This window comes from Myotis nattereri, assembly GCF_964212035.1.
Source record: "Myotis nattereri genome assembly, chromosome: 11".
NCBI lineage: Eukaryota > Metazoa > Chordata > Mammalia > Chiroptera > Vespertilionidae > Myotis > Myotis nattereri.
In genome coordinates this window covers 67,819,879-67,847,487 of record NC_138086.1, presented here as the reverse complement: position 1 = coordinate 67,847,487, position 27,609 = coordinate 67,819,879, and the positions used below count along the sequence as shown (strand labels likewise).

General features: G+C 39.8%; 1 protein-coding gene and 1 pseudogene across 2 annotated transcripts in view; one reads left to right on the top strand and one right to left on the bottom strand.

Annotated features, from left to right (window-relative positions):
* Window positions 1–27,609, top strand: part of PTPN12 (protein tyrosine phosphatase non-receptor type 12) — a 99,512-nt gene that overhangs the window by 17,451 nt on the left and 54,452 nt on the right. The gene's annotated exons all lie outside the window — the stretch shown is intronic.
* LOC308527277 (LRP chaperone MESD-like) lies at window positions 26,726–27,402 on the bottom strand (annotated as a pseudogene). Its single transcript has one exon. The product of its transcript is annotated as an LRP chaperone MESD-like (transcript).

Sequence of the window (27,609 nt, the reverse complement as noted above, 5' to 3'; positions counted from 1 at the left end):
ATATACACATATGTAATAATTGTTTGTCTTCCTTTTGTTGAGGTGTATGAGTTCTTTATGTATTTTGGAAGTTAACCCTTTACCAGATGTATCACTGGTGAATATGTTCTCCCATACAGTGGTTTCCCTTTTCGTTTTGATAATGATTTCTTTGCTGGTGAGAATGTGGAGAAAAGGGAACCCTAGAACACTGCTGGTGGGAATGAAGACTGGTACAGCCACTGTGGAAAACAGTATGGAATTTCCTCAAGAAAATTAAAAATGGAACTTCCATTTAATCCAGCAATTACACTTCTGGGAATATATCCTAAAATCCCAAAATACCAATCAGAAAGAATATATGCACTCCCTATGTTCATAGCAGCCTTACTATAATAGCTAAGATCTGGAAATAGCCCAAGTCTCATCAGTAGATGGTGGATAAAAAAGCAGTGGTACATTTACATAATGGAATACTATGCAACTATAAAAAAGGACTTCTTGCCCTTTGACAGCGTGGAGGGACCTGGAGATTATTATGCTAAGTGAAATAAAACAAATATCACATGAACTCACTTATATGTGGTATCTTATGAACAAAATAAACTGACAAACAAAATAGGTCCAGAGTCATAGATGCTTGGAACAGACTAACAGATCTCAGAGGGGAAGGGCTTGTGGGGGGTGGGAGGTGGATGAAAAGAAATTAACCAAAGAACTTATATGTATGTATGTATAGCCCATGGATACAGATAATAGTGTGTGAAGGCCTGGGATGGGGCAGGGGCTGGGTGGAGGTGGGAAAATGGGGATATCTGTAATACTGTAAGAGAAAATAAATAAATAAAAAGAGGCCCCATTTGAGCTGAATTCTTGAAGGAAGAGTTTGTCAGGTGGACTAGGATAAAAGGCATTTCAGTTATAGAAAACAAATAGTACCTGCAAAGACATAAAGATGACAAGAACTGTGGCTTTTAGATGTGAGGAACAAGGTGTCAGTATATAAAATAAGCAAAGCCCATATACCCAAATAATAGGAGGGAGTTCCCTATGGGAGAAAAACATACATACTGAATATGTGATGAATATGAAATTGGCCTCTACATTCCCAAATGTTTTGGTGAGAAGTATTTGTTTTTTTGTGTTTTATTAAAAATGTATTTTACTGATTTTTTTACAGAGAGGAAGGGAGAGGGATAGAGAGTTAGAAACATCGATGAGAGAGAAACATCGATCAGCTACCTCCTGCACACCCCCTACTGGGGTTGTGCCCACAACCAAGGTACATGCCCTTGATTGCAATTGAACCTGGGACCCTTCAGTCTGCAGGCCAACACTCTATCCACTGAGCTAAACCAGTTAGAGCTGGTGAGAAGTGTTTTGATGTCTTATTATTATAGCACTAGAGGCCTGGTGCACAAAATTCGTGCACAGGGCCTCTCCAATCCGGGATCTCTGTGGGATCGGGCCTAAACCGGCAGTCGGCTATCCCTCTCACAATCCAGGACCACTGGCTCATAATCGCTTGCCTGCCTGCCTGCCTGCCCGATTGCCCCTAACTGCCTCTGCCTGCAGGCCTGATGCCCCTAACTGCTCCCCTGCCGGCCTGATTGCCCCCTAACTGCTCCCCTGCTGGCCTGATCGCCCCTGTCTTCCCTTCCCTGCTGGCCCGATTGCCCCTAACCACCTCTGCCTCGGCCCCCACCACCGTGGCTTTGTCCGGAAGGACGTCCAGAAAATGTCTGGTCTAATTAGCATATTACCCTTTTATTAGTATAGATAGTTATTTAGTCTTATAATGTATGGTTTGGTTGGTAGGAAGGATCTTTTAAAAATCAAGTTTAAGCCATATGGTCAGTGTTCTTAAACCTAGAATTTGACTTTATCCCAGGTTTATAAAGTAGTACTTTATGTATGTATGTAGTTCTTAGATGGTTAGATTAGTGTTTTTCATTGGCTTCTGTTAAAAGTGCCCTGTAAGAAATTACATTAAAAAAATCTTTAGGACCTGGAAAATCCTCCTATATAATAAAAGGGTATTATGCAAATTGACCGAACAGCATTGAGTGTCTGTCCTCTGGTGGTCAGTGCTCTCCCACAGGGGAGCGCCACTCAGCCAGAAGCTGGGCTGATGGCTGGCGAGCACAGCGGTGGTGGCGGGAGCCTCTCACGCCTCAGTGGCAGCACTATGGATGTCCTGCTGGAGCTTAGTCCCGCTCCTTGTGCCTAAGCCGTCAGTTGGACATCCCCTGAGGGCTCCTGGGCTGCTAAAGGGTGCAGGCTGGGCTGAAGGACCGCCCCTCACACCCTCACCCCCAGTGCATGAATTTCGTGCACTGGGCCTCTAGTTATTTATAATACCAGACCTCTTGCTTAGTTTGGATTCCTCAGCAAATTTGAGTTTTCCAGGAATGGCCCTCAGAGGTGTTTTGCGATTACACACATTTGGGACCAGAACTATAGGACAAGAAAGGGAGTTTTAGATCAAAACCATAGAAAATAGCTTTTCTGGACATCTCCCCATAATGTGTGTACAATTTACTCATAGTCATACGGTTAAAAGAAACATTAAACCTGTTTAGAAATTAAGGAGCTTGTCATACGTTTTATATTTAGAAGTTAGCAGAGCTGAGTTTGTACCAATTATCAAAGCAGATCCCTTTCTATGACATGATGTTGCCTAAGCCAACAGTTATATTCTTATTAGGACAAAGAGTCAATAAATGAAAGGGGGGCATAAATATTGTGAAAATTACAGAAAAATTATTTGTCGATAGAGATTTTTGGTTGCTGTCTACTTCCAAACTAGTTTAAATAGAAAATATTTTTATTGCAGTAGAATACTAACCTGGAGCTACTTGAAGGACAGGAACCAAAAAGTGGAAAGCCATCCCCAACCTAGGTGACTCTTCATTCCATCTCCTGTCTTTCTATGGTTCTCCATATTTATCAGTTTCTTTGTCTCTTTAGGGCTTCTTGGATACTTGCCTTTACTTCTCTGTGCACCTGCTTGTTTACTGTTATCTTTCTCTGCACGTGCTGAATAAAGGCATTCCTATGGTGACCACCCTGTCTCATTCACTTTATCTCAGGTTAGAGGAAGAGCTCAGAATAACCATAATTGATATACTGTTTCACTTTCACATTCCAGGCAGAATTAACTAACTTGCCAGTGAAATATGGGTATTTTAATGTAAATGTGTGGAGTTGACCTAGGTGGGGACCTTGTTTAGATGTATATATATGGAAGGGACTGCCTCTTTCAGTGCAGTCATTATGGGCACCAGCAGCATGATCATCCATTCCTAACTCGGGGGATGGGAGGGAAGAAAGAAAGGGTGAGTGGGGGTTAGAACTTTTGAAATAAGTGGTTACTTGACACCATAGAACGGGGGTCCTCAAACTTTTTAAACAGGGGGCCAGCTCACTGTCCCTCAGACTGTTGGAGGGCCGGACTATAGTTAAAAAAAATAACACTATGAACAAATTTCTATGCACATCGTACATACCTTATTTTGAAGTAAAAAAAACAAAACGGGAACAAATACAATATTTGTATTTGCATGTGGCCCGCGGGCCGTGGTTTGAGGACCCCTGCCATAGAATTTAACATTTCTACAGGCTGTCAATTGTCAGAATCCTTTGCCTTATAGTTGAGTGTAGATTGAACATGTTCATGTCCCATGTCTATTAAAATGGATTTTTTAAAAAATGCTTGGCATAAATTATTTTTAATCACAAGGTGGGATAAAGAGGTGGCTTCATCTCTGCAAACTTGTCAATGAAAGCATTTCTGTTCATATGCCGTTAGTATTCTAATCATGTGTATTTTGATAAACAGTATGTTCAAGTGGTTTTAAAGTCTGCTCTATCAATGTAACAACTTGAAACCTAAAATTTTCTGTTGAGTACAGTTTAGCACTAATTTAGTATGTAAAAGTAAGACAAATAGGTTTCTTCTCGCCTACAAAAGTTGTATAAACAGATATTAAATGGTCACCTATAGTTCTTAAACATCAGAGTTGGAGTGAGTTATTCTGAGTTTTCTGGTAAATTCACCCTATGTGAGTGGCACTGGAGCTTTATAACCCCTTTCTGAGGGAATTTTCAATAGAGATGGAGAGATGAAGATGTAGGCAAATAAATGCAAAACTGAACACAGTATTATGGGGCAAAGTTCCATGAGGATTTTTTGTTGTTATTACAGCTTCTTTATTGTGGTAAAATGTACATAACAAAATTTACCATTTGTAACCATTATTAAGTATATAATTCAGAGGCATTAAGTACATTAACGTTGTCCAATGTTCACATACTGTATGTGAAAATTCACATACTGTTAGGAGTCATGCTTTATAAGAAGACCTTCAGAATGAGCCCAGAAGGATAGGGGAAGTTTGATGGAGGTACTTTAACAAGTAGAGGAAACCCGCTGAGAAAACAAATGCAGGTGGCAATAATGAAGAGATTTAGGGGAACAGCAGTTAGTAGCAGCATTAAGTAAACAAGAGCAATCAAAAAGAACATTATAGAAATAACTAATTAGGGCTGTTGGTGAATTTATAAAGTTTAAGAGAACAAACAAGGAATTTGTTTTAGAATAAATGCTAAGTCAGCTTTCCACAGGTAAAAGTTGATTTGGCTTCTCATTCATGAAATGTTCTAGCCAGTAGAATAATTAATGTTATTAGATTATAGGAGACATGCTCTAAAATAATTTAATCCTAGAGATTGCCAGTGTACCCATACTGCATATTAAGTATTAAGACTTAAACAGTGTTGTATGACTCAAAGAAGTCAGCTGTAGTGAAGTATTGTCATGCTAATGGCCTCATTAGCTGGTCTCTAAGAATTGTAACTTCACAAAATGATTCAAGAGAAGACCATTAGCCTAGGACTTTCCTTTGTAATATAAAATGGTAGCTGAATCATAAGATTTCTTCATTTTCTTTTAAAATAAGTTCAAAAATGATATAGCTGCCCTGGCTGGTGTTGCTCAGTGGTTACAACATCGGCCCACACACCAAAGGGTTGAGGGTTTGATTCCCGATCAAGGGCACAAACCTGGATTGCATGTTCAAACCTGCTCGGGTCCTAGTCAGGTGCATGTGGGAGGCAACCAATGTGCCTTGCTCACATGATGTTTCTCTCTGTCCCTCTCCCTCCATCCGTTCTACTTTCTCTAAAAATATCAGTGGAAAAATTACCCTCAGGAGGATTAACAAAATAAAACAAAAATGTCATAGTCATCATATTTGGGTAAATTTTGTTATGAAATAGTTGTGTAGAGGGAGTCAATATGCCAATTTAAACAGACTGATGTAACATTTAGGGGTAACATCAGTGCCTTTTGTCCTGACATACTTCAAGCAAAAACATAATAAAGATCAGTTGTGATCTTATAAAAAAATTTTTAAAAATCTGTAATGCAAAGATGAGCAATAAAGAAAAAGTATCTTGACACTTTTAACAGTAGGAGGGTTATTGTCTAACATACTTAAGTAACCTCTGTATCAATAAAAAGAACACTCCAGTAGAAAAATGAGCACATGTGTCCTTAGCCAGTTTAGGTCAGTAGGTAGAGCATCGAGCCTGTGGATTGAAGGTTTCCGGTTTTTATTCTGGTCAAGGGCACATGCCCAGGTTATGGGCTTGATCCTGAGTATGGGGTGTGCAGGAGACAGTGAATCAATGATTCTCTCTCATCATTATGTTTCTGTCTCTCCCTCTCCCTTCCACTCTGAAATCAATAAAAAATATATTTAAACTAGAGGCCTGGTGCACAAAACTTTGGTACGGGGGGTGGGTGTCCCTCAGCCCAGCCTGCACCCTCCAATCTGGGACCCCTCGGGATGGCCGATTGCCGGTTTAGGCCTTAAACCGGCAGTCAGACATCCCTCTCACAATCTGGGACTGCTGGCTCCCAGCCACTCACCTGCCTGCCAGCCTGATCACCTCCTAACCATTCCCCTGCCAGCCTGATCGATACCTAACTGCTCCCCTGCTGGCCCCGTCACCCCCAACTGCCCTCCCCTGCCGGCCTGGTCCCTCCCACCTGCCCTCCCCTGCTGGCCATCTTCTGACGGCCATCTTTGACCACATGGGAGCAGCCATCTTTGACTACATGGGGATGGCCATCTTCTGTGAGGGTGTGAGGGTCAATTTGCATATTACCACTTTATTATATAGGCTTTTTTTGAAAGAAAAATGAGCACATGCTATGACTCATAATTAACAGAAGGAAAAATGCAAATAATTACTGAACACAGGAAGAAAAGTCAGTAATCTCTCCAATAATCAGAAAAATGCAGAAAGTCAACATGAACTTTTGAGTCCATTAACTTTTGGAGGAATCCTCCAGATTCTACCAAATTTGGTAAAATTCAAAGTTGTTAATCATGGCAATTCAGAAATTAATAATAGCAAATGTTGGCAAGGTTATCGAAAAACTTATTTTGGATCTGTTGATAGAAGGTAAATTGGTTAGTAATCTGAACAATAAAGATTTAATTAAAAAAAGAAAAAAAAGAAGGTACATTGGTGAAGTCTTTTTTGGAAGGCAGTTTGCCACTTCTAATAGAATTGATAATGTGCATATTCTTTGACCCAGCATGTCAACTTCTAGGGATTTTTAAAATATTTGCATGTGTGCATAGAATAGTATGTCCAACTATGTTATTTGCATCGATTTTTGTGAAACAACATAAAATATTTGCTAATAAGCAGGCTTAACATGGTTGCCTACTTAAAAGGAGAAAGAGATGGGGGGGAGGGTTATTTTTCATTTTATAATTGGGTATAGAAAAGAGTAAATTAACCTCAGAAAGGCCTGCTTGCAAGATTGGCTCTTGCCTAATGTTCGGGAACTTGGACTTTTGGGAGGTATCATTCTGTGATAAAAGTGGCTCACTGTGCCTTGACTATACAAATATGGTTAACGAGGAACATCTACTTTCCTTCTGAGAGTCTGGAATTTTGGTTTGCACTGCGCGCAGTGTGCCTGTGACCAACCACCAATAAAAAACTGGACGCTGAATCTCTAATGAGCTTCTCTGTGTAGACAACATTCACCGGTATTGCCACAGCTCATTCCTGGAGGAATTAAGTGGGTCTGTGTGGCTCCATTAGAGAGGGGTTTGAAAGCTTGTGTTTAGTTCTTCTGGACTTTGCCTCACGTACCTTTCCCTTTGCTGCCTTCAGCTGTAATAATACTAGCTATGAATATGACTGTATGGTCCTATGAGTTTTCCTTGTGAATCAGCAAACCTCAAGGTGGTCTTGGGAATCCATGACACAACTTATCAGTATGGTTTGAATATTTTAGCATCTGCATGAATTACTTATATAATTTTTTAAAAACAGTAAATTTAACATGTTTATGTGTGTGTATGTATTACATAAGCATACATGTCTATCTCATCTCTAAGGATATGAAATGTCTTGAGTTAGTTATTTTGGACAAGGAGATACTGCTTTAGATAAATTATTTAAATTACACTTTATCAGTTTCATATGTAAACTACAAAGATCAAATTTCAAGTAGCATTTTAAGTTCATACGAACTATATTATCTCAACTTATGGAACTGAATGTGTTATAAATGTGATTGTAAGGTGCTAGTTCTCTGATGTTCTGGATGTGGTAATCAATGCCCATTATGTCTAAAAGGCTTGCCATGCTTTATTGAATATATGATGCTTGGAAGACATTAGGTACTATGGGGGAATAAATAGAAATATAAAAAATCACCTCGGGCAGACAGGGAATTACAATCTTGTGTGGCAGCATTGGTGGTAGTGATAAAATAAAATGTATAAACATATGGTGGATATAAAAGGCAGAAATGAAAAATACTTATGACTAGCATGTACTTTTGAAATTTTTGTATGCTACATGAAGACCGGGATTTTGTCCTTGTCATCACTGTATCTGTAGGACCTAAAAGAGTACCTGGTATATAGGCTAGGTTAGGTCGGTAAACCCATTAGTCAACAGAGCCAAATATCAACAGTACAGCGATTGAAACTTCTTTTGAGAGCCAAATTTTTTAAACTTAAACTATATAGGTAGTTACATTGTTATTAACTTATTTAGGGTACTCCTAAGGGTTAGGAAGAGCCGCATGTGGCTCGCGAGCCGCAGTTTGCCGACCACGGGGTTAGGAGAAAATGATGAGACCAGTCATTCTCATGAAGGTGATAATTAAATCTTACTTTTTAAAAAATATGTTTTTATTGATTTCAGAGGAAGGGAGAGGGAGAGATAGAAACATCAATAATGACAGAAATCATCGATCGGGTGCCTCCTGCACGCCTGCTACTGGGGATCAAGCCTGCAACCCGGACATATGCCCTGACCAGGAATCAACCGTGACTTCCTGGTTCATGGGTCGATGCTCAACATCTGAGCTACACCATCTGCGCTTACTTTTTTCTTTTACTGTAAATGTCTGGACCCAGTATGTCAGCAAACTGAAAAAAATAGATTTAAAAAATCTTAATAGTTATGAGTAGAGCATAGCTATCTAATGTTATATGGATAGTGTGTAGCCTGGTAATCTGAGATACTTTTATGATACCCACAACCAGCTCGCTCCCCTTACTATACTTGATAGGATATTTAATTTCTGTGTAAACAACTATACTGGCTTTATTTTCCTTTTTTAAAATAAATGTTTGATTGTGGTGAAATGCATATAACATAAAACTTAACATCTTAATCATTTATAAGTGTACAGTTCAGTATTGTTAAGTACATTCATATTGTTGTACACCCATTCTCTAGAACTCTTCATCTTGTAAAACTGGAACTTCATACCCATTAAAGTACTCCCATTTCTCTGCTCTCCCCAGGTCCTGGCAACCACCATTCTACTTTCTATCTCTATGATTTTGGCTACTTTGGATACTTCATTTAAGTGTGGAGTCATACAATATTTATCTTTTTGTGGTTGATTTATTTCAACTAGCATAATGTTTTCAAGGTCCATCCATGTGGTAGCACGTGTAAAATTTCCCTCTTTTTTAAGGCTGAATAGTATTACGTTGTATGTATAAACCACAATTGTTTTTCCGTTTGTCCATCAATGGGCACTTGAGTTGCTTCCACTTCTTGGCTATTGTGAATAATGTTGCTATGAACATGAGTGTACACATATCTGTTTTGAGACCTTACTTTCAATTCTTTCAGCATATACCCAGAAATGGAATAACTGGGTCATATGGTAATTCAAATTTTAATTTTTTTTTTTTTTTTTTTTTTTTAGGAACTGACTTACTGTTTTTCATTGTGGCTGGACCATTTTATATTTCCACCAACAGTCCACCAATTTCTCCACATTCTCACCAACACTTTTTAAAAAAATAGCCTTTGTAATGGGTGCCAGGTGATATTTTGTTGTTTTGGTTTGGTTTTCCTGCTGATTAATGATCTTTTCATATGCTTGATAGCATTTGTATATCTTTGAAGAAGTATTTACTCAAGTTCTTTGCTCATTTTTTTTATGGCATTTTTGTTGTTGTTGAGCTATAGTTTTTTATATCATAAAGATTCTACATGTATTTCTACATATCCATCTTTAACACAAAGAGAAGCACCAGTTTATGAAAGTTTAACAATCATAATGGAACAATACTTGTGATGCATTTTCAAAGTAAAGTGTTATCATCATATAGGATAGTTAATGTGACTTCATAATTTCATTTTAATTAATTGTTCTTACAATTAGCTAAAATTACTTATTTTTCCTTCAAGATTACTATACAGATTGACCACACCTTCTTTGTATCTCAGTAAAGTATCTGCTGGGCAAAATACTAGTAAATTCTCTTCAGAGTTTGACCATGGTTTGGAAAATTGTCACACTGTCACACCTTTTATTTAAAATTTTGGCGTATTTCGATTTATGGATTCTAAAATATCTTATTTTAAAATCTTTATTGTTAAAAGTATTACATATGTACCCTTTGTCCCCCATTGACCTCTTCTAGCCTATCCTCTGCCCCCCACCACCATACTGTCTGTGTCCATGGATTATGCATAAATGCATACAAGTTCTTTGTTTGATCTCTTCCCACCTGCCCATGTTCTTCCACCTTCCCTCTGAGCCTCCACAGTCTGTTCCATGCTTCTGTGTCTCTGGATGTATTTTGTTCATTATATTCCCCATATTAGTGAGATCATGTGATACTTGTCTTTCTCTGACTGGCTTATTTTACTTAGCATAATACTCTCCAGGTCCCTCCATACTGTCTGAAAGGGTAAGAGATCCTTCTTTTTTACTCCTGCCTAGTATTCCATGGTGTAAATGTACCACAGCTTTTTTAAAAAAATATATTTTATTGATTTTTTTACAGAGAGGAAGGAAGAGGGATAGAGAGTTAGAAACATCGATGAGAGAAACATCGATCAGCTGCCTCCTGCACACCTCCTACTGGGGATGTGCCCACAACCAAGGTACATGCCCTTGACCAGAATCGAACCTGGGACCTTTCAGTCCACAGCCTGACGCTCTATCCACTGAGCCAAACCAGTTAGGGCTACCACAGCTTTTTTATCCACTCATCTAATGATTGGCACTTAGGCTGTTTCCAGATCTTAGCTATTGTAAATTGTGCTGCTATAAACATAGGGGTGCATACATTCTTTATGATTGGTGTTTTGGGTTTCTTAGGATATATTCCTAGAAGTGAGATCACTGGGTCAAATGGCAGTTTCATATTTAATTTTTTGAGGAAACTCCATACTGTTTTCCATAATGGCTACACCAGTCTGCATTCCCATCAGCACTGTACTGGGTTTCCCTTTTCTCCACATCCTCACCAGCACTTATCATTTGTTGATTTGTTAATGGTAGCCATTCTGACAGGTGAAAGGTAATATCTTTTTTTTTTTTTTTAAATATTTTTTATTGATTAAGATATTACATATGTGTACCCTCTACCCCCCCCCCCCTCCCCGCTCACCCCCTCACCCCCCCCGTTGTCCGTGTCCATTGGTTAGGCCTATATGCTTGCATATAAGTCCTTTGGTTGATCTTTCCCCCTTGCCCCCACCCTCCCCTACCTTCCCTCCAAGGCCCGACAGTCCAATCAATGCCTCTCCGTCTCTGGATCAGTCCTTGTTCATCAGTTTATGTTGTTCATTATATTCCACAAATAAGTGAGATCTTGTGGTATTTATCCGCTCTCCAGTTCCATCCATGCTGTGGCAAATGGTAAGAGTTCCTTTTTCTTCTTCCTCTTCTTAAAGAATACCTTTCAGCATTTCATATAATGCTGGTTTGGTGGTGATGAACTCCTTTAGCTTTTTCTTATCCGTGAAGCTCTTTATCTGACCTTCCATTCTGAATGATAGCTTTGCTGGATAAAGTAATCTTGGTTGCAGGTTCTTGCTATTCATCTCTTTGAATATTTCTTGCCACTCTCTTCTGGCCTGCATGGTTTCTGTTGAGAAATCAGCTGACAGTCGGATGGGTACTCCCTTGTAGGTAACTGACTGTCTTTCTCTTGCTGCTTTTAAGATTCTCTCTTTATCTTTTGCTCTTGGCATTTTAATTATGATGTGTCTTGGTGTGGTCCTCTTTGGATTCCTTTTGTTTGGGGTTCTCTGCGCTTCCTGGACTTGTAAGTCCATTTCTTTCACCAGGTGGGGGAAGTTTTCTGTCATTATTTCTTCAAAAAGGTTTTCAATATCTTGCCCTCTCTCTCCTTCTGGTACCCCTATAATTCTGATGTTGGTACGCTTGAAGTTGTCCCAGAGGTTCCTTACACTATCTTCATATTTTTTGAATCTCTTTTCTTTTTTCTTTTTCGGTTGGGTATTTTTTGTTTCTTTGCATTTCAAATCTTTGACTTGATTCTTGGGATCCTCTTGTCTGCTGTTGGAGCTCTGTAAAGTATTCTTTATTTCAGTCAGTGTATGCATAATTTCTAATTGGTCCTTTTTCATGACCTCCATGGTCTCACCATACTCCTTGAGGGATTCATTAAATTTATCGGCGGTTTCCATAAAATTCTTGACAAACCTTATAAACGTGGCCTTGAACTCTATATCCAGTCGTCTGGCCTCCTCCGTTTCTGCCAATTGTGACCTGTTTCTTTGTCTCCGCATTTTGGCTGCTTCCCTGTATTGATAGAGTGGCCTGCGCGCCAGGTGTCCTATAGGGCCCAGTGGCTCAGCCTCCCCAGTTACCTGGGGTGGACACTCTTGGTGCACTCTTGGTGCCTCGCTTGTTGTAGGATCACTGGGAGGAATTGACCTCCAGGCCAATTGGCTGTGGGAAGCAGCTGTGTCTGAAGTGGGAGAATGGACCCCCTCTGACCACTGGGTACAATGGCTCCTGGATCTAAGGAGGTGCTAATTCAGCCCCTGCCTGAGGCCACACAGCAGGAACTACGAAGAGGCTCAGCTGTGAAGCAATGCAAGCCGCTGCGGGGCCTTGGGCCTTCTCTTGGAAGTTCCGGGTCTGGCTGGCCCGGCTGCAGTTAGGTAATTATCAGGTTGCAAAGTTCTGGGGCATTCACATGCAAAAGCCTCTGCCGCAGCCCGGGTGGGGCGGGGTCTCAGGGAGTCAAAAGGGCGGGGAAAGAAGCTATGGCTGATTCTCCGCGCCCGGAGTCGCGCTTCTCAGTGTCCCGGCAATGGCTGCAAGCACCTCCGAGGGAAATCTGCCCCCAAGTTCGCCCGCTGCCGCCTGAGAGAGCAGCCTCTGCCCGTATGAGTCCTGGGTCCCCAGAGACTTCCCAGAACCGGAGATCAGAGCAGTCGGGAGCTTGTGATTCAAAAAGACAGCCGCGTCCTCAGGTGCCACCCCCTTTCCGCGCGCGCGAGCCGCCGCGTACCTCTGCACTCAGCCTCCGCAGCTCCTCTGGCTCTCAGCGTGCTTTTCTTTTCTTCTAGTTGTAGAAATTACACTCAGCCAGCCTTCCTGTTGTTTTGGACGATGTTTGCTCCGTCCTTTGGGCTAATTTTCAATTGTTGTGTGGGGCGACTATTTCCCGGTGTTTATCTATGCCGCCATCTTAGTTTCCCCCGAAAGGTAATATCTTATTGTCATTTTAATTTGCATCTCTCTGATAATCAGTGACTTTGAGCATTTTTTCATCTGTCTCTTGGGCATTTGTATGTCCACTTTGGGGAGTGTCTATTTAGGTCCTTTGCCCATTTTTAAATTGGATTGTCTTCCTTTTGTTAAGTTGCATGAGTTTCTAATATATTTTGGATATTAACCCTTTATCAGATGTAACATTGCCAAATATGTTCTCCCATACAGTGGGCTCCCTTTTCGTTTTGTGGATGGTTTCTTTTGCTGTGCAGATGCTTTTTATTTTGATGTAGTCCCATTTGTTTATTTTCTCTTTAGTTTCCTTGCCCTTGGAGATGTATCTGTAAACATATTGCTGTGAGAGATGTCTGAGATTTCTCTGCCTATGGTTTCTTCTAAGATCTTTATGGTTTCCCAACTTATATTTAAGTCTTTCATCCATTTTGAGTTTATTCTTGTATATGGTGTAAGTTGGTGGTCTAGTTTCACTTTTTGCATATATCTGTCCAATTTTCCCAACACCATTTATTAAAGAGACACTCTTGACTCCATTGTATGCTCTTGCCTCCTTTGTCAAATATTAATTGAGGGTAATTGCTTGGGTTGATTTCTGGTGTCTGTTCTGTTACATTGATCTATATGTGTCTTGTGTCAGAACCAGGCTGTTTTGATTACGGTGGCTTTTTAGTATAACTTGATATCTGGCTCTCTTCTATTTTGGAAAAGTGTCTATTTAGGTAGGTCCTTTGCCCATTTTAAAAATAATTTAGAAACCCATTCTAGGTTATATTTATACATTATTTTTAGTTATGAAAAATATCTAGATCATGAGTTTGTGCTTTTTAAATATTGTAGAAATCTTGAAAATTGTATGTAAATAGATAGATACTAGTTTTTATTATGATTGAGATTTGGGCTTTTTGTTTGTTTGATTTCATATGTTGTATGAAAGAGTAGCACTGCTTATCATTATTACAAAGAGATATATATATAAGGACAAAATCATGCTCTTGGGGTACGCATATCTTTGTAGTAGTGGAGGTCTGGCTTTTCAGGACCAAGTCTATAACAGTGTTAGAATGAAATATTTTTTGCAAGGAATCTGAATGTTTGGTATCAAATATAACCTCCAATTAATTTCTCCAGAGAAATATACTAAAACTTTTAAGGACACATATTTTCTTAATTACCCAGGTTCAGGTTTAATTCATTTATTTTCAGTCTTCCTGGTCCTGGGTTAGAGTTACAGAAGTTTTGGGGGATACCCTATATTAGTACTTATGCCCCAATAATATCCTATTATATGAATACTAGAGGCCTGGTGCACAAAAATTTGTGCACTCGGGGGGGGGGGGTCCCCTCAGCCCAGCCTGTGCCCTCTCGCAGTCTGGGACCCCTCGGGAGATAACGCCCTGCTGGCTTAGGCCTGCTCCCGGGTGGCAGAGGGCAGGCCCAATCCCTAGGTGCAGCCCCTAGTCGGGCTCAGAGCAGGGCCTATTGGGGAGTTGGGGCACCGCCCCCTGTCATGCACAGAGCAGGGCGATCAGGAGGTTGTGATATCACCCTCAGTCACGCTCAGGGTAGGGCTGATTGGGGGGTTGGGGCACCGCCCCCTGTCATGCACAGAGCAGGGTGATCAGGAGGTTGTGATGTCACCCTCAGTCACGCTCAGGGTAGGGCCGATTGGGGGGTTGGGGCACCGTCCCCTGTCACACTCAAGGCAGGGTCGATGGGGAGGTTGCAGCGCCACCCCCTGTCATGCACAGAGCAGGGCCCATCAGGGAGTTGGGGCACTGCCCCCTGTCACTCACAGAGCAGGGCCCATCAGGGGGGTTGGGGCGCTGCCCCCTGTCACGCACAGAGCAGGGCAGATCAGCGGGTTGGGGCGCCGCCACTCTCACACTCAGGGCAGGGCCAATAGGGAGGTTATGGCACTACCCCGTCACACACAGAGCAGGGCCCGTGGGGGGGTGGGGAGGTTGGGGCGCTGCACCCTGTCACGCTGATCCCGGTGCTGGGAGGCCTCTCGGCTCTGCTGATCCTGGTGCTGGGAGGCATATTACCCTTTTATTATATAGGGTAGAGGCCTGGTGCACAGGTGGGTGCCGGCTGGTTTGCCCTGAAGGGTGTCCTGGATCAGGGTGGGGGTCCCCACTGGGGTGCCTGGACAGTCTGGGTGAGGGGCTGAGGGCTGTTTTCAGGCTGGGGGTGACTGAAGCTCCCAACCGCTCCTTTTTTTCTTTTTTTTTATTCTGGGCCAATTTTAGCTTTGAGGCTTGGCTCCAGCTCTTAGGCCTCCGCTGCTGAAAGTAGGTTTCTGGCCTTTGCTTACAATGTTGCAATCCTGCTGGCTGAAGCCCGGGGGACTAAAGCAGGTTTCTGGGGTTTTGTTTAGCTTCTATATTTGTTACATAGTTGCTTAGAGTTATAGCTCAGAGGTAGGCAGCGGCAGGCGGGGAATGTTGGTTTTCTCCGTCACTGAAGCAAGCAAGCCTCATGTTAGTTTCAAGCTACCTAGCTGCCTGTCGCCATCTTGGCTGGCAGTTAATTTACATATTGCCCTGATTAGCCAATGAGAAGGGTAGCGGTCGTACGCTAATTACCATGTTTCTCTTTTATTAGATAGGATACCACATTTTGTTTTATTCAGCAGTTGATGGACATTTGAGTTGTTTCTACTTTTTGGCTCTTACGAATAATGCTGCTATGAACATTTGTGTACAAGTTTTTCTGTGGCTGGCTATATGTTTTCCGTTCTCTTGGGTATATATACCTAGGAGTGGAAATGCTAGATCATATGATAACTATATTTAATCTTTTGAGGAATTGCCACTTTCTGTTCTGTTGAGAATTTAAAACAATTCTACAGACAAAAGTTTGGCAACCTATCTTGATTTTATCACTGCTTGGTCTCTTTCTTTTTGAAAAGTGAAAATGCTATGTCAAAGTAGATTCTTTATTACCCTTTTTTATATCTTGAAAATATAAATACTTTATATTAAACAAAGAACATATTTATGCACTGATAGAAATAAATGGCACAGCATATCCCTTAATAGCAATGCTTTATGTGTTACTAGACCTGGGAATTTGGGAACGTACAAAAACATAGCCTATAAAGTTACTGTAGTTTGCCAGGTAACTTTTAAGCTTTTGGAAATATTACAGTTTAGACTTGATTCTGATCTCTGTGTAGATTGATAATGGAAAGATTGGGGAGAACATCAATGACAGTTTCTTTTGCCATTCTAGAATTTGGCCCATGATTTATTTTGTCTAACGCAATCTAAATAAACTTGCAATGTACGTTAGAAATTGTTTTCTGAGTTTTTAAGCAGGAACTGGGGCTGGTAATGAACAATGTGATCTTAAGTATCCTACTCAGGTGTAGTACCAAATTCTAGAATATACACAAAAAGGGATCAAAATCTTCTTTAAGGACAAAGAAATTTGGCAGTATTTGAACGTACAAATAAATATAGTTTGGTATTTTCTAGTTTCAAGAACAGTTCAGCTAATCTGAGGTAGCTAATTATAATTTTTCCTTAAATTCTTCATCTGTGCGTAAGGAATATAGTCAATAATATTGTAATAACTATGTATGGTGTCAGATGGATACTAGTCTTAAAGGGGTGATCACTTCATAAGGTATATAAATGTGATCACTGTGTTACATAATTAAAACTAATATAATGTATGTCAAGTGTAGTTAGAAAATAAGTTAATTTTTAAAATTCCTCATCTATTAATAAATCTTATATACTCATTTCAGTTTTCACATATTTAAAGGCCTGCTCTATGGTAGGTGTGGTATAGGGTACTTACACGATTTAACGAATATAAATGCATTTCTTCTGACTCTATTCCTTGACACATGGATTCTTTTCCTTTTTAATATATGTTTTTACTGATTTTTAGAGAGGGAGGGAGGGGGAGAGGGGGCGAGAGAGAGAAAGAGAGGGAGAGAGATAAAGAAACATTGATGTGAGAGAGAAACATTGGTTGCCTCCCATACGCACCCCAACCAGGGATCAAACCTGCAACCTGGTTATGTGCCCTACCTGGAATCGAACTCAAGGCCTTTAGGTGCACGGGACAATGCTCAACCAACTGAGCCACACCAGCCAGGGCCAGTGTTTCTTCAGTCTTTTTATTTTTAATTCAAATGACAATGTTATTGAAAGAAAATTGTTACCTATGATTCTATACTAAAACAATTGTCTTTCTTCTAGGGCAGCGGGACTAGAAAGTTAGGACCAGGTTTGGGAGATGTTTACTAAGGTGGACTAATCAGAACTTGAAACTTATTGGATGTGAGGGGAAGTAAGTGCCTAGAATGCAGGGGTGGGCAAACTTTTTGACTTGAGGGCCACAATGGGTTCTTAAACTGGACCGGAGGGCCGGAACAAAAGCATGGATGGAGTGTTTGTGTGAACTAATATAAATTCAAAGTAAACATCATTACATAAAAGGGTACGGTCTTTTTTTTTTTTTTTTTTTTTTTTTTTTTTAGTTTTATTCATTTCAAACGGTCCGGATGCGGGCCGTAGTTTGCCCATGGCTGGCCTAGATAATAAGGGAGGAAAGTCCAAAGCTACGAGGAGGTTTTAAGCCTGAATGGATAAGGAGGGCAGGAGTGCCATGAAAATAAAAAGGGACCTAGAAGCATTTGAAAAATGAGATGAATTTATTTTTCTCTATTTAGGTTTTAATTTCTGTTGGTATGTTCAGTAAGCAGTTTGAATTTGGAACTGGAACTGAAGAGAAAAGTCAGGACTAGAAGTAGAGATTTTGGGATACTCAGAAATGTAAAAGTTAAAGGCACAATAGGGAGAAGAGAAACTTGCTAAAAGATAAAATCTGAAGCGAAACAGTTCCAGAGAGCACCAATGTTTAGAGGCTTGTAAGAAGATGAACCAGAAAGGACTCATTGGCTGGTGAGAGAAGAATTAAGAGACAGTTGTTTCAATGGAATCTAAATCTAAGAAAGGAGTTAAGTACTCATCTGTGTTTTAAAAAGAAAACTGTATGATGTGGTTTTGATATTTAGATGCTTTTTAGAGGTTATTGGTAACTTCATAAAGTACTTTCAGAATGTTTTCAGAGGATTCAGGGGTTAATGGTTCACCAGGAAGTGTAAGTTTCTCTTTAAAAGTTTGGTCTGTTGACCACAGCTTTGTGGTAGTCTGGCCAAGCAAACCATCATTTATTTCCATATAGTGGTAAATATGTATGCATTGAGCTCTCAAACTGCAAAGGTGACTCTTCCTGTGCTATATTTGTTTTGGCAAAGATAAATTTGAATTCTGCATGCATACTATTAACTTGGGAGGCTTCTTTGCTTTATTTTTCAGTTGGACAGTTGATACTAATATGTTAAAGCTGGAACTTAATAGTCTCAATTTTACTTTATGTTTACATACATATGAAGGAATGAGATTAGTGATGGATTGCTTTGGACTACTTTTTAAAAAAATAGCAGAAGCCGGTTTGGCTCAGTGGATGGAGCCTGCGGACTGAAGGGTCCCGGGTTCGATTCCGGTCAAGGGCATGTACCTGGGTTGTGGGCACATCCCCAGTGGGAGATGTGCAAGAGGCAGCTGATCGATGTTTCTAACTCTCTGTCTCTCTCCCTTCCTCTCTGTAAAAAATCAATAAGATATATTTAAAAATAATAATAAATAAATATTTTTTATTGATTTCAGAGAGGAAGGTAGAGGAAGAGAGAGAGGAACATTCAATGATCAGAAAAAAAAATCATTGATCAGCAGCCTCCTGCATGCCCCACACTGGGGATAGAGCCCGCAACCTGGCATTTGCCCTGACCGGGAATCACACTGTTACCTCCTGGTTCATAGTTCGACGCTCAACCACTGAGCCACACCAGCGATGCACTTTGGACTACTTTTGAGAGTCTGGTTTTGGCAATGGAGTCTGAAGGCTAAAAGGGATTATAGTGCTTTTCTTTTCTTAAATCAAGACACCAAACCAGATGAAAGATGGCATAGTCAGGAGCCATAGTTTTAATACCCAGATTTCAGAATTTCTGAGCAATTTGTTAGATAGACTAGGAAATTGTGGAACCACTGGTTTCATGAGTTAAATGGTTAGAGGGGCATTAAATAGATAAAGATGATGATGAAAAGGATGAAAGAGAAGGTGATGACTTTGTGAATAGGAACAAATGAAAATAAAATAATCAAACCCAGGAACACTTTTCTCTTTGGTATTAAATATAGTCATTTCACTAAAAATAATATATATGGCAAAATATTTTTATTGTTCTCAATTCAAATGGAATTCTACTTTATTTCCATAATAATATAGCATGGAGATAAACTTGGGTTACACCTCCTAACTTATTTTGATCTTAGAAAACACTATACAGAAATACTTTTTCCCCCCAATCAAAACAAGAGCTTTAAGAAAAGGAAAGAAAGCATCTGCTTGTTGTCTAGGCTGTTGAAAAAAGTTGTTGTGAAATTTTTATATTACCTTTTTTCTTTTAGTTTTTATGCTTCCCCATATTTGTTTTTAAATATGTTTGTAGAACAAAATTTTATTTAGAAATAAATTCTCTAAATTAAAGTCTAATACTGCACTCATTCAGGGAGGATTATAAAACTACTGTATTGAGACCTCTTTTGCTAGTGGTTGATGGAATTGAACCCCAGCTTTTCTGACTCAGAGCATTTCATTGTGCTCTGACTCATTACTACTTCATTGTGAAGTAGTAATGAAGTGTAAGAGGGGAGAGGAAATAGTTTCTTAAATATACTGGTCAATTCTGATTTGCATCTGTTTTCTCTGAACTGAGCATTACCACTGAGAAGACCTAAGCAGTTTATTGATGCTATTTGCTGGTACTAGCTGGTATAGTAGAAAAAGAAGGTAGGGCCTGGATCTTCAGGAAATTCATGCACTATCAGGGACACTATGTGCATATATGAGTAATTATTGTACATTGGGATATGTCCTATATTAGAGGTATATTTGAAGAGCTGTGGTTAGAGATGAAGAAGCATTTTTGGAGGAAGTGGAAGATGGAGTTGATGGGTGCTAGTACTAGTCTCAGGAAATGTTTCAGCAAGATGATTTCTATATTGAGCTAGAAGAAAGCAAGGACTTTGCTGGGCAGACTACTAGGAAAATAACTGAAGCATTGAAATCAACATGAACAAAGAAAAAAATCATTTGTTACCCAAAGACCCATAAGATTGTCCCCTGTTTACTTCAAATTATGTTCTTTTAACATCAGTCCTGACTTAGCTTCATATGAGAATTCACAACCATGCTTTCTGCAAAAGAATGGCAGGCAAGTTAGTCTGTTATGCAGCAGTAGGTAAAATGTGAGCAAAGATAAAAATATGAATTTTGGGAGGAGAGTGTCATATTTTGTAATCAGAGGTGGGTGCTGCAATTGCATAGTTGATAGATCCTTTGGTTATTTCAGTTGCTTGTAACATTATTTAGAGGTATGCATATCCTATATAATAAAATGCCAATATGCAAATCGACTGAATGGTGAAATGACTGGTCCCTATGATGCGTGGAATGACAGCTCAATGTAGAAGCTGCCCCTGGTGGTAAGTGTGCTCCCACAGGGGGAGCGCCGCTCAGCCAGAAGCCAGGCTTATGGCTGGCAAGTGCAGGGGAGGTGGCGGGAACCTTCGCTGCAGCACTAAGGAGCAGTGAGCCAAGGGTTAGGGAGCAGTAAGCAGGCAGGCGATAAGGAGCGAGGGGTCCCGGACTGTGAGAGGACACAGGCTGGGTTGAGGGACGCCCCCTCCACCCCCAGTGCATGAATTTCATGCACCAGGCCTCTTATTTTTATATAAATATGTTTTTAAAGATTTAAGAACAGTCAGAGAGAGTATGCTTTTGGTGGAAATTGTACTCTGCTTTTACTACTTGTTGCTATTTGGGTTTTACACAGACTTTATTTTAGTTTAATAATTATGCAATTTGTGTGGTAGGGTTAACTTAGTAGTATTAGATTGAGTGGCTTTTGTGATGTAGGACAATTAAATATTTCAGTTATAAAACCAGATGAATTTATTCATTTAATAGTTACTATTGAATGCCAACTATGTGCCACCCCCCTCCCCCCCCCCATTAAAATTCCAGATTGCCTCAGTAATTGCCTCAGAAAATATTCAGAGCAATAGCAAAAGCATGCTATTTTATGGATTAGTTATTGTTATATTTGCCTATTATAACGCTTAGGCTTAAAGTAATTCCCTTTTTATTTCCTTTTAAGGTACAGTTTAAGATTTGTATATTGTGTGCATATTTACTAAAAGTATTGTCTTATGAAACTCATACTGTTTAAGTGTTTTGACATTGAGGAATTTGGGACAGTAGTGTGTGGACTAGTAAAGAGCATGAGAAGTCTTGAGCTCCAATATTTAATTTATGTATATCCCATCTTATTCCAAAAAGAATTTGAGTTGGCTTAATTTCCATTTTAGCTCTATTTCTTTTGGTGTCCCTTTCTTTTCTTTGTCCTGACTTAAAATCTAGCCAACAGTTAAATTTAATACTTGTCCCTGCCTAATGTGTTCTGAATTCTAAGTCTGTTCATTTACTTGATGAAATTTATATCTATTTTAGAGGTGAAGCTAACAGTTTGCTGATAGATTGGATATCTGGGGTGAGGGGGAGGTAAGTGAAGGAATGATTCCTAGCCTTGAGTAACTGTTGAATGGTGGTACTATTTGGAGGTTTGTGATGGAAGCAGATACAAACTCCATCTGGGCAGGGGTGTCCCCAGTGGGAAAAGCCTGCTTTCTCTTTCTCTAATGGGAAAATTAAAAAATCCCCTGACTCATGTCCCTTTGTCTCCAGTTTATATATGCTGCAGTTCTTTGTTTGAATCTGACCTTTTTTAATTGGTTCCTTTCCTTAATTTGGGACACACATACACACACACGCACACATGTTTTCCTCTTTGGTCATTCTGTTAGATAGAATTAGTTTCAAAGCTCAAAGCCCACGTGGTTTCTCCCATTTTCTCACCCCCTTATCTTGCTGTTTGGAGTCACTTTTGATTTATCTTATGGTTTTCTCCCAGTTGTGCTGGCATAGAAAACCTTATCCTACAGCTTTCCCAGCTGCTCAGGTCAGGGCTACTTTTGGTCTAACTTATGGTCACTTTAATTGCTCAGGCCAAAGATACCCCTGTCTGTCCTAGGTTTATGGCTGTTTTATTCCTCAGGCCAGAAATGTTTCCATCTGCCTGGACCCCTTCTTCCTGTGGCATTTCTCTATCCTCTGCATAAGGAAGATAAGCACCCTGGTGTCTTCCAGTCTCCATCTATGTATTCTTCTCCTATGGGCCCTCCTCATTCCTAAAACTTGGCAAACCTTTCTAATTAAGCTAGCTAACTAACCCTTTCGGTGTGATTTGTATTGCATTACATACTGGTTTATAAAATCCAGTAAGATAGTCCAATGTCTGCCGTCAGTTTTATAGTCTGGTTGGTGAGATAGACAATTACTGATACACTTTTCACAAGTGGTAATAGAGCAATCTAGTATTGACTACTCTGCTGGAGGCCGAGGGGTGGTTAAGAAGGGGTGGTTTAAGAAAGGCTTCAGAAAGGAAATAGCACTCTAGCCAGAGTCCTATTAACTCATCAACATGAGTAAAACTTGTGAAACTCTGATGTAAAAGGGTAGAGGGGTGCTTGTGGTGTTGGTAATTCTATAGGGCTGAAGCATCAAACTCTAAGAGAGTGCTATAAAAAAAAAGCTAGGAAATTAGACAGGAAACATTCAAAATATGTTGTATTTAAATTAAGGAATTGGTAGTTTATCTTGAAGATGATAGACCCATTGGAGGATTTATATGTGTGGGGCTAAAATTAAAACTGTCATAGTTTCTGTCTTTTAGAAGAGAAACTCTGAGATACGAATGACATTATTTAAAAGGGTTTATCTGATTTTTTTCAATACTTTTAAAGGTAAAATTAATTGAAAATGTCTTTTAAAAATTTTATTTTCCAATTACAGTTTATATTCAGTATTATTCTATAGCAGTTTCAGATGTACAGCAAAATGATGTACTTTACAGAGTGGTTGGTGGCCCTATACATAGTTATCTGGATTATTGATTACGACATTCGTGTACTTTGCGGCGGGGGGGGGGGGGGTGCTCAGGCTGGCCTGTGCCCTCTCGCAGTCTGGGACCCCTTGGGGACGTCCGCCTGCTGGCCTTGGGGAGGGGGGATGTGGGAGTTTGGCCAGCCAGGGAGAGACTGCAGGAGGGCTCCAGGGCGTATTCGGCCTGTGTCGCCCAGTCCTGATTGATCAGACCCCAGCAGCAAGCTAACCTACTGGTTGGAGTGTCTGCCCCCTGGTGGTCAGTGCACATCATAGTGAGCGGTTGAGTGGCCTTAGCATATCATTAGCATATATGCTTTGATTGGTTGAATGAACGACCAGACACTTAGCATAGTAGGCGTCTATTATAGAGGATGCTGCAATAAGTAACTTTGTACATACAAACTTGCTGTGTGTGCTATTTATCTAGAGGACAAATTTATAGAAGTACAATTCCTGGTTTAAGGGGTCATGTTTATTTGTAATTGCCAAATCACCTTTCTAAGGGTTATGCTAAAATGTTCTTTGTTACTAGCATTTAATGAAGTTCTGGTTTTCCCATACCCTCACCAATAGTTCATTTGCTTTTAGATATAATTTCCCTCCCTACTACACTTTGAGAGCTTTGCCAAAGAAAGCAGCATCATAAATGTGGGGAATTTTACTTTGGCATTTTTTTCATCTTAAAGGGGAAAAAGGTGTATTCTTGTTTTGGGCCTCTACGATTGTGGTGATAAAGTTTATTAGGTTTTCAAAGAAAACCTAAAGGCTCACTATTTTATATGTAAGTGCCTATTTGTAAGATTATTTCAATTGCTATATGTTAAAACTATATTATAACAAGATTAAGTTACGAATCTTGAAAGTTCTATGATTTTTTAAAAATATAGACATAATAGTCTTAGTTGCTTAAATATCAGCATCACAAGTAGCAAAAGTAAAATGGTGAAAAAGTTAAAATGTTACTAGAGTTTTTCATTTCATTTGTATTTGATAATTTGTTGAATAGTAAAACCAGAATACCTTCAATATGTCGTTAAGCCTGGGAGAAAGTAGGCTCCTTTGAAATTAAATTTCAGCAATGTAGTTCAGCAGTGCATTTAAACAATTCACAATGCTGACTTTCAGTGCTTCTGAAAGCAGGAAGTGTATTACTGACACGCAGAAATATTCCAGTCCATAGGACATCCCCTTCTGCCATATGTGGTAAGAATTTGTCACTAACTCACAAACCACTTCTGTAATGCAGTGAATAAGCAGAATTGGTCTTTGTTGGACATTTCCAATTCAGTATGTGAAAGAACTTTGTTTTGTAGTGTCTTATAAGTAATTATTAGCTTATGCTTTAGAACGAGCCTGGCACAATCATTAGTGCTCAAGGTTTAAGGCAGAATAAAGAAAATTACACATAATCGTTTAGGCATAGTTTTATTTGTTTGTTTTAATTTTAAACCATTTCTTTTTAATTTTCTTTTAGAGTTGATATGCATTATTATATTAGTTTCAGTTGTACATCCCAGGGATTAGGCATTACATAATTTACTAAATAATCTGATAAATTTTGTATCCATCTGATACATAGTTATTAGAATATTATTGACTGTATTCCCTATGCTGTACTTTATATCTCTATGACTATTTTTTTTACTACCAATTTGTTGTTGTTGTTATTGTTTTTTCAGTGTCTCTGGATCTATTTTGTTCATCAGTTTATTTTGTTAACTACCAATCTGTACTTCTTAATCCCTTCACCTTTTCCAACCACCAAAAACCCCCTCTCACTTGGCAACTGTCAAAATGTTCTCTGTTATCTCTGTTTCTTCCTTTGTTTTTTCAGATTCAATTGCTAATAGATGTGTACTCACTGCCATTTTATTGTTCATATTTTTAATCTTTTTTTTTCCTTCTTCTTAAAGAAGACACTTTAACATTTCTTTATTTTTCCAAGCTGGTAAATATGTGTTTTTGGAAACATTAATAGCAGCTTCATCTGAGACAATTGTGGCAGCAGTGGTTAGGCACAGACCTTCCATTTGGTACCCTTCTTTTTTTTTTTTTAATATATATTTTATTGATTTTTTACAGAGAGGAAGGGAGAGGGATAGAGAGTTAGAAACATTGATGAGAGAGAAACATCGATCAGCTGCTTCTTGCACACTCCCCTACTGGGGATGTGCCCGCAACCAAGGTTCATGCCCTTGACCAGAATCGAACCCGGGACCCTTGAGTCTGCTGGCCTTGGCTCTATCCACTGAGCCAAACTGGTTAGGGCGGTACCCTTCTTTAACAATGGCATTTTCTAACCATGTACATATGCTATTTTGTTAAAAATCACAGTGGGAGGTTTTTACAACAATTTTAGTTCTTAAAAATGACACTTGTTTATAAATTCCATAACTCTTAACAGCAAAATCTGACATTTAACAGGTAGGGGATCATGTGAATACAATACAGAAATGCCACAAATTTAGGCATTTTATAAAAGAAACATGTTTATAAATGAAATGAGGTTATGCCACACTCTGCGAAGGACTCGGCTGATTCCCAATTTATACCTTTTAAAATTGTCACATTAAGAAGAACATAGGAACCTCATCACCAGCATACTGTTTCCTAAATAAGGACACAGAACAGGATCCCTGAACTTCATAGACTACCTAACAATTGAGTAAGGTGGTCTGAGGAGTTCTCTTTAATTCCAAGAAATTCAAAGGAAATACTTAAGATCTCCAAGTTACATTATTTTCTGTTCTCTGCATTTTTTTGAAGATATGAGATTTACACATCCTGGCATCCTGATTGGGTATTTAAATACCAGAGTTCCATGCAGTGTTCCCATGGCAAGTTTTAGTTTCACAGTAATGAAATGATGTTTTTTGCAGTGTGAAGAGCCTGATTCAATTAAATTAAGTCTTAATGTTTGTCTACATCGGTTTTCAACCTGTGGGTCGCAACTCATTTGGGGGTCGAACGACCCTTTCACAGGGATCGCCGAAGACCATCGGAAAACACATACATAATTACATATTGTTTTTGTGATTAATCACTATGCTTAATTATGTTCAATTTGTAACAATGAAGTTGGGGGTCACCACATGAGGAACTGTATTAAAGGGTCGCGGCTTTTAACAGAAAGGGAGAGGAGGAAAAGAGAGAGAAAAACATCAGTGATGAGAATCATCAATTGGCTGCCTCCTGTATGCCTCCCATTGGGGATTGAGCCCGCAACCTGGGCATGGGCCCTTACCGGAATTGAACTGACATTCATGGTTCAGTGCTTAACCACTGAGCCACACTGGCCAGGCAAGAATCCCCCAAATTTAAATAGGAAAAAGCAACAGTCAGATTTTCATCTAAAGTGATTTTATAGTAAATCTGAATTTGGCAGTGTCCAATGTTAATACAAAAACCTGTCTTCCTACTTGAAGCCTTTCAATAGTAATTCTTGCTCTGACCACAGAGTGGTCATGTGGCAGGTTCTCTCTAGAGAAAACTAGAATTCTGTCCAGTGTGTGGTTTCCCACGCCCACCCCACTGGCCCTGACTGAGCTCTGTCCCATGAATACCAGGCAGAGGCCACAGCTGCCCTGTTACAGGTCACTTGTTTATTCCAGCTCCATTGCCTTCCTTTGAAAACTGAGATTTTGGGTCTCCCTCCTTCTTCTCCTTGCCATTTTTTTGCTTTGTTTTTTCTCTTTGCCTCTTCCTCCTTTGCTGATGACACCTGTCCCTCCAGAGTGACATCAGCACCCCTGCTCTGACTGACCAAAAAGTCCTTGATCTCCTAGGCATAGCTCCCATCACACAGCATACAGATGGCAGGGTCTGATCCATGATGAATGTCTGGATGTCATAGTTGGCATTAGAAAGGCTGCCTTTCCAGAGGCTGGTGATTTCCTCCCTCTCTTTCTCCCTGGGGCTTCCTGATATGGTGACAAACATGAGAAACTTCCCTTTCTCCATCATTTTAAATATGGTCTTGGGCTTGCCTGAGATATCTGTGAGAAGTCCAGAGGTGCTGAGGGTCTTTTGTGCTCTGGGAGGTCTCCTACTTCTAGGTCATCATATTTCTTCCACTGTTCCAGAAGATGTGCCATGTTCACATCATCATAATTATAGATATCCTTCCAGGGAAATGGGCAAGCCTCTCCAGGCTTACCAGCGCAGACCTCTGCCTTCTGGGCCCCTGGCGGCAGCAGCAGATCAGAGGCATAGAGTAGAACCATGGCCACCATCCTTGCCACACTGACAGTCTTAGGGAAGTCAGCTGACATCTTAGTGGAGTTCCCTTGCAGGTAACTAACTGCTTTTCTTCTGCTGCTTTGATGATTCTCTTTGTCCTTAAATGTAAAATGTCTTTTACATTTTAATTATGTGTGATGGTGTGGGCCTCTTTGTGTTCATCTTGTTTGGGACTCTTTATGGTTCTTGCACTTGTATGTCTATTTCATTCATCAAGTTAGGGAAGTTTTCTGTCATTG